Consider the following 7,767-nt stretch of genomic DNA (forward strand, 5'->3'; position numbering starts at 1 on the left):
TACTTGTCTAATTTAGATTTTGGTGTCTAGTGTATATATTGTGTATAATGCTTACCTCCAGAAGGAGCATTGTCTCTAAGATATTTTTGGTACTGTGTCACCCAAATAAATACCTTTATTTCTGGTAACACTGAGGGGGTCATTACAACCCTGGCGGACGGTGTTAAAGCAGCGGAAATACCGCAAACAGGCCGGCGGTCAAAAAAAGGGAATTATGACCCTGGTGGAAAACGCCAACAAAGACAGCCACTTTAACACTTCGCCCGCCACGGCGGTACAGACAAGCAGCGCGGCGGTCACCGCCAACAGACAGGCGGAAGACAATGTACCGCCCACACTATTACAACCCGCCAATCCGCCACCTTTTCAGGGACGGATTCACCGTGGATAAAAACACGGCGGAAACAGCTTTTGCTATGGGAAAACGCTCATCTGAACATATCCCACGAGGAACGAGGAATCCATGGAGCCGGAACTCCAAATACTCCCTGCCCTTGTGTTTCTGCTCCTATACGACCAACAGCTACGTAGGCGCCGCAGACAACAGTGAGTACTGCACCTACGACATGGGGGAGGAGGGAGGCAAAAGTCAGGGGGACACCCACCAAACACCCCCACCCACGCATATGACAACATACACACCAATGCATTCTCAAAAAATCACAGTAACAACCCACAATCGCCCCGGAAGAATGAATACACAAAGCGAAAATCGGTTGAACAATGTAATGTGCCAATATACATGTCATACAAAAATATACAGATATATATATGAAAATCAGTCATAATTATATACAATACGAGAAGTAGTGCAGATATGTACATAACAATGTCCGTGCACCAACAGTCCAAAAATGCATGGGCGAGGCCCACTAACGATACCTGACCACAATCAGGGAGAACACTGCCCGGGGCATCAGATAGAAATACTACAGGCACCTCAGGGGGAAGGGAAGGGGGGGCAGCTCAGCCGGATGACAGCAAAGCCAGATCCACGACGGGGCTCCATGCCCATATATGCCATCCTGGGAAGTGCAAAGCCACAGTCTCTCAAGTCTATACAGTGGATGGTTTGCCCACTCTGCCATCCTGGGGAGTGCAAAGCCACAGTCTCTCAAGTCTATACAGTGGGTGGTTTGCCCACTGTGCCATCCTGGGGAGTGCAAAGCCACAGTCTCTCAAGTCTATACAGTGGGTGGGTTGCCCACTGTTCAATCCTGGGGAGTGCAAAGCCACAGTCTCTCAAGTTGATGCAGGTCTCTACTGGTACTGGGGGGACTGGTGCCCAGAATGGATGAGTCTCCCCGTGAAAGGTCGTGTCCTGTTACTGTCCTAGCTGCACATGGGATAAGGATGCCTGATGTGGCGGTCCTTTCATTCCTACCCGGTGCATTGCCCTGTTCAGCGGTGCTTTGCCATGGTGGTCTTTGCCCTGTTCAGCGGTGCTTTGCCATGGCGATCTTTGCCCTGTTCAGCTGTGCTTTGCCATGGCGGTCTTTGCCCTGTTCAGCGGTGCTTTGCCATGGCGGTCTTTGCCCTGTTCAGCGGTGCTTTGCCATGGCGGTTCAGGACTGTTCAGCGGTGCTTTGCCATGGCGGTCTTTGCCCTGTTCAGCGGTGCTTTGCCATGGCGGTCTTTGCCCTGTTCAGCGGTGCTTTGCCATGGTGGTCTTTGCCCTGTTCAGCGGTGCTTTGCCATGGCTGTTCAGGACTGTTCAGCGGTGCTTTGCCATGGCGGTTCTGATAAGGACATTGGTATGTGGCATGACGTTCTCTACACTGGACATTGGTGTGTGGCATGACGTCTTCTACACTGGACATTGGTGTGTGGCATGACGTTTCATCAGTGCCCAGCGGGGCTGTGGCAGCCGGGGCCCTCCAGGGCACTGACTCCGGCGGTGGCGGTGGTCTCCTGACCAGTGACGATACTTGGGCCCTCCTGGGCTGTGACTCTGGCGGTGGTCTCCTGATCAGTGACGATACTTGGGCCCTCCTGGGCTGTGACTCTGGCGGTGGTCTCCTGACCAGTGACGATACTTGGGCCCTCCTGGGCTGTGACTCTGGCGGTGGTCTCCTGACCAGTGACGATACTTGGGCCCTCCTGGGCAATGACTCCGGCGGTGGTCTCCTGACCAATGACGATACTTGGGCCCTCCTGGGCTGTGACTCTGGCGTGGTCTCTGGACCAGTAACGACGGTGCTGGCGGTTGTGTCTCGACTGCCGGAAATGATGGCGCACTTCTCCACCGTGACACTCACAACAGGCTGGGGAGACTTCTTCTGGCCCTTCCCCACCTTTGGTGGAGTCACAGCTGACTCTCCAATCCCCTTGGAACCCATGTCAGTTGTTTTCCCACCAGGAGTCTTAACACGGTCCCGTCGTCCACTCTCCAATTTTAGAGCCTTTACAGGGGGTGGGCTGCCAGTGCCTTGGCTCCGGGTCCTACTGCCTGCCCTGGTGGCCGGTGCACTCCAAAAACCTTGAACAGGCACCACTGGTATTGGAGGCTTTTTGGCTGAGGCGCTACGACGGGACTGATGAATTGAAGGGGGGGTGGGGGCAAAAAGGTCAACTTTACAGAGGGACAGTTTCTGACGAACACTGGGATGGGTAGCCGGAGGGGGTCTGAGAGTGGAGGAAGAGGAGGTGGTTGTCGGAGGTGTCACTTTAGGTGGTTTGGGTGCAGGTGCAGGTACTGGAGGCTGTCGTGAGGTGGATGGATGTTGGGTGAGTGATTGCCGGCGTTTGTGTACTTTGGGAGGGGGCGTCACAGACACACTGGGAGAGGACACAGGGGACGTGTAAATGGTAGTGGAGGTGGTGAGTGCAGGTGAGCGGCTTGTGGTGCTGGGTGTCCTGGTGCGATTCATGGTGCCTGTAGATGTGGTGCATGCAGGTGTGTGTGTAGACGAGACTGGGAGGGAGGAGGGAGAAGAGGAGGAGGGGGACACAGTGGAGGCAGTGGATGTTGTTGTGTCTGTATGTGGCTGAGGCTTGCGTGAGTGCCTGTGGTGTGTGTGGTGCCTATGTTTGCTTCAGCTACTTGGGTGTGTTGACTTGTGTGCATGCTGGTCTGTAGGTGTACTTGGGATGGGATGGGGTACAGGAGATTGGGTCTGGGTGGAGGAAGTTGGAGGGGGGAGGCTAGACACAGGGACAATGGCTGCCATCAGTGCTGAGGCCAAAGATTGCAGGGTTCGCTGAAGGACAGCCTGACCAGAATGAATGCCCTCCAGGAATGCATTACCGTGTTGCAACTCTCGTTCTACACCCTGGATGGCATTCACAATGGTAGACTGCCCAACAGTGAGTGACCTGAGGAGGTCAATGGCCTCCTCACTGAGGGCAGCAGGGGTGACTGGGGCAGGGCCTGAGGTGCCTGGGGCGAAGGTGATGCCCACCCTCCTGGGTGAGCGGGAACGGGGCGAATGCTGAGGGGCTGCTGGGAGGGCGGTGCTGGTAGGGGAGGTGGCGGCTGTACCTGTAGAGGTGGGGGGCACAGATGGTGCCGCCACCACAAGGGAGTCCACATCGTCGAACGAGTCTGTGTCACTGCTTGGTGATCCGGTGGCCGACATGAAGCTCCCCTCGCCCTCCGTCCCACTGGTGCATTCAGAGTCCGTGGTGTGGCCCTCCATGGCCATGTGGGATGCAGCTCCCTCGTGCTCCGGTGCCACTGTACCTCCGCCTGTTGATGCTGATGTACAAAAGGACAGGGAGAGCAGAAAAAGGGTGGGAGACAGAAGAAAGAGAGTTTTAGTGCATGGCATACCGCTACCGTTGGCGGACAAAACAAACGCAGCTGCCCCCTGCATTACGCCGTGCTCCTGCCCTCTGTACATGCAATTTCTGGGATATGGCCTATATGGCAATGGTGGACATCTGCGCACATGGATGCCACAGGAGCAACTATACCTCGACTTGGCACTCTGCTGAGGTGGGGTAGAGTGCCACATGGCCTACATTACGGAGGGGCCTTGCCTACCTAACTCGCCCTGGCCTAGGGACACCCACAGCCCACCTCCCCCACCCAGACACCTCCACTGCACGCAAAGTCCACAGAATGAGGTTGTACTCACCCCCTTGTGTCTGCTGTGATGCCCTCAAGCGCCCATCCAACTCCGGGTAGGCCACCGCCAGGATCCGGAACATCAGGGGGGTCATGGTGCGACGGGCACCCCTCCCACGTTGGGAGGCCATCCCCAGCTGAGCCTCCGTCGTCTTCTTGCTGCAGCGGCGAATGTCATCCGATCTCTTACGGAAGTGGGTGCCCAGTCTCTGGTGGGCCCCCAGTGTCCGGACCTCCTTGGCGATGGCACGCCAAATGTCCCTCTTCTGGTGGGCGCTGACCTACATGACATGCACAAGGAAAGAGGAACAGTCATTACCAAATGCACCGTCGTTGTGAGTGGCCCCCTCCCTACTCTGGCCATGTGGCCCATTCATTCCCATGCATTAATGTTCTATGAACTCTGCCCCCTTCCCTCTTCCAACCAGCCCTCTCCACCCAGGCCTAGCCCATACAACGTGCTCCCTGTGTACTAACCTGTTGGTCTGGAGGACTGTAGAGTAGCGTGTACTGGGGGAGGACCCCGTCTACCAGTTTCTCCAACTCCTGTGCAGTGAAGGCAGGGGCCCTTTACCCAGACGCAGCAGCCATCGTCGCTTCCAGACCGAGGTCACAGCAGCACTTGCAGTGTAGGTCCTCTCCTGTCGAAGGTCAGGTATCTAGTGATTGAAGAGATAGAAAATGGCGGTGACGTCCGCGGCGGTGCACATCATCTCCGCCAGCGCACCTGTTCATTGGCTCCTGGGACCCATAGGGTCCAATGTTAACCAATGCAGCATTGCGCCGCGGTCTACGACCGCCTACCGCGACGGTGTGCAACGCCAGCGCAGTTACCCCACAATCCCATTGTCACACTTTAGAGGTCAGGCAGCCGCCATTTCAGGGGCCCACATGGCTTCATTTCCTACTGCGTCACACATAGCTAGGCCTACACTCAACACACATACAGGAAGGGTTTTGTGAGTGGTGTAGTCTTGTGTGTGACTGTGGGTACATACCTGGAGGAATAATGACTGGTTCTTCGCTGTTGTCCTTCGTAGGCACCGTCTGCTGGGACATATGAGAAGATGGCGGAATCCTCTGGTGTACCGACCGCTGGTGGACCTGTTGACAATGTCATCATAACCTACCGGTTTGACCGTGCCACAATCCAGGAACTATGTACCCAGTTGGAGCCAGACCTGATGTCACCAATCCGCCATCCGACTGGAATCCCCCCTGACGTGCAGGTGCTGTCAGTGCTCCATTTCCTTGCAAGTGGGTCTTTTCAGACAACTGTGGCCATGGCATCAGGGATGTCCCAGCCTATGTTTTCCAACGTGTTGTCCAGAGTGTTGTCTGCCCTGCTGAAACACGTAAGGAGATACATCATTTTCCCTGAGGTGGAGGATTTGCCTACAGTGAAAGGTGACTTCTATGCCCTTGGACATATCCCCAACGTCATAGGTGCTATTGATGGGACCCATGTAGCTCTGGTCCCCCCCCACAGGAGTGAACAGGTGTACAGGAACAGGAAGAGTTATCATTCCATGAATGCACAGATGGTCTGTTTGGCAGACCAGTACATCTTGCAGGTAAATGCTATGTTCCCTGGCTCAGTGCATGACGCCTACATCCTGCGGAATAGCAGCATCCCTGATATGAAGGGTCAACTCCAGAGGCACCGTGTATGGCTATTGGGGGACTCTGGTTACCCCGACCTGTCCTGGCTATTGACCCCAGTGAGGAATCCCAGGACCAGGGCAGAGGAAAGGTACAATGAGGCCCATGGGCGGACTAGGAGGGTGATCGAACGCACCTTCGGCCTCCTGAAGGCCAGGTTCAGGTGCCTCCATAGGACAGGTGGATCCCTATTCTACTCACCGAAGAAGGTGTGCAACATCATCATCGCCTGCTCCATGCTCCATAATTTGGCTTTGCGACGCCAGGTGCCTTTTCTGCAGGAGGATGATCCCGATGACGGTGTTGTAGCAGCTGTGGAGCCTGTGGACAGTGATGAGGTTGAAGCTGATGAAGAAGACAACGACAACAGGGAGTCAGTCATACAGCAATATTTCCAGTGAGACACAGGTGAGAACATTTTCATTTTAAGCATTACATTAACTTTCACACGTCTACCTTTATCCTGTTTTTCGATTTAAATCACTATTTGGTAACTGAGTTGTACCCTCCCATTATGGTTTCACAGGTGTGGTTACCTACGTGTCAACTGCTTGCATCCTTCAAGGGCTTGTGATGTGGGTCATAGGTATGTTAGCTTTACAATGGTACACCCATTATGACACTGTCATTGATAATACATTTTTACTAAATCACAGACTGACTCCAGATTGTTTTGTGTTTCAAGGGTGTTTATTGAAGTGCTCAGAAATAGGAGGGGGTTGTAAAATGAGGATGGGTGATGACGGAGGAATGTCCATGGCAGAGTCCAGTCTATTAGTCTCACAGGTGCACTGCCCATCTGGGCATAGCAAGTGGAGCTGGGGCAGTTTAAGAATGGACAGGATAACAAAGTGGGACAGTGGGGTGACAATCAGGGTGGTCTCATTTCCTGGCGGGGTCTTGCCATCTTGCTCTGTCCTGTTCCTGGATCTCAGGGACCGCTTGCGTGGTGGTTGTCCGTCTGCAGGGGGTGGGGTGCTGGTGTGTTGGTCCTGTGGCGGGGCGTCCTGTCCACTAGCGCCGGCGGAGGTGGTGGGCAGTTTATCATCCATGCTTGTGTCAGGGGCCCCTTGGAGTGCCACGGGGTCCCTCAAGGTCTGCTGTATGTCCTTCAGCACCCCTACGATGGTGCCCAGGGCGGAGCTGATGGTCCTGAGCTCCTCCCTGAACCCCAAATACAGTTCGTCCTGCAGGCGCAGGGTCTCATGCAACTTGCCAAGGACCGTCGCCATCGTCTCATGGGAATGGTGGTATGCTCCCACGATGGAGGAGAGGGCCTTGTGGAGAATGGGTTCCCTTGGCCTGTCCGCCCCCTGTCGCACAGCAGCCCTCCCAGTTCCCCTGTGGCTCCGTCCCCTGGACCGTGTGCCCACTACCACTGCCCCCAGGTCCCTATTGTTGTTGGGGTGGTGGGTTACCCTGGGTGCCCTGTAGTGGTGGACACACCGCTGATTGACCTGTCCTGGGTAGGGAGGTTTGGGCCCGCTGGGTGGGTGCTGTGCTGGTGTTACCAGAGGGTGAAAGGTCGGTGTTGGGCTGTGCCTGTGCAAGGGGAACCGACTGTCCTGAGGCCCACGATGGTCCGGGCTGGTCATCATGATCAAGTAGGGCAGAGCTGCTCTCGTCACTGTGGGCCTCTTCCGGGGGTGGAGTGGTGTTGTCTGGACCCTCTGGTGTGGTGACGGTCCTTCGGGTTCCTGCAGGGGCATAAGAGCATGATTATTGCATGTGTGTGTGTAATGGTGTGCAATAGGTGGGTGTTTGTGTACCTCAGTGCAAGCATTCCTGTGTGTGGGTTTGTGTGGTGATGGTTGGGGGGGTGTACTGGGTATGTGCAGTGGGCATGCTTTAGTGATGGGTGTCCATGCTTAGTTGTGTCATGCAGGGCTCGGTGTTGGGATGGGTGGTTGGTGTCATGGGTAGATTAGTGAGGAGTTGTAGTGATAGGGGAGGGGGTGAGGGAGGGGGTGTGTGTGATAGCATGCAGGTAGGGTGGGGGATATGATAGTTAAGATTTGACTTACCAGTGTCCCATC

The sequence above is a fragment of the Pleurodeles waltl genome, chromosome 3_1, assembly GCF_031143425.1.
Source record: "Pleurodeles waltl isolate 20211129_DDA chromosome 3_1, aPleWal1.hap1.20221129, whole genome shotgun sequence".
In the NCBI taxonomy this organism is placed as follows: Eukaryota; Metazoa; Chordata; class Amphibia; order Caudata; family Salamandridae; genus Pleurodeles; species Pleurodeles waltl.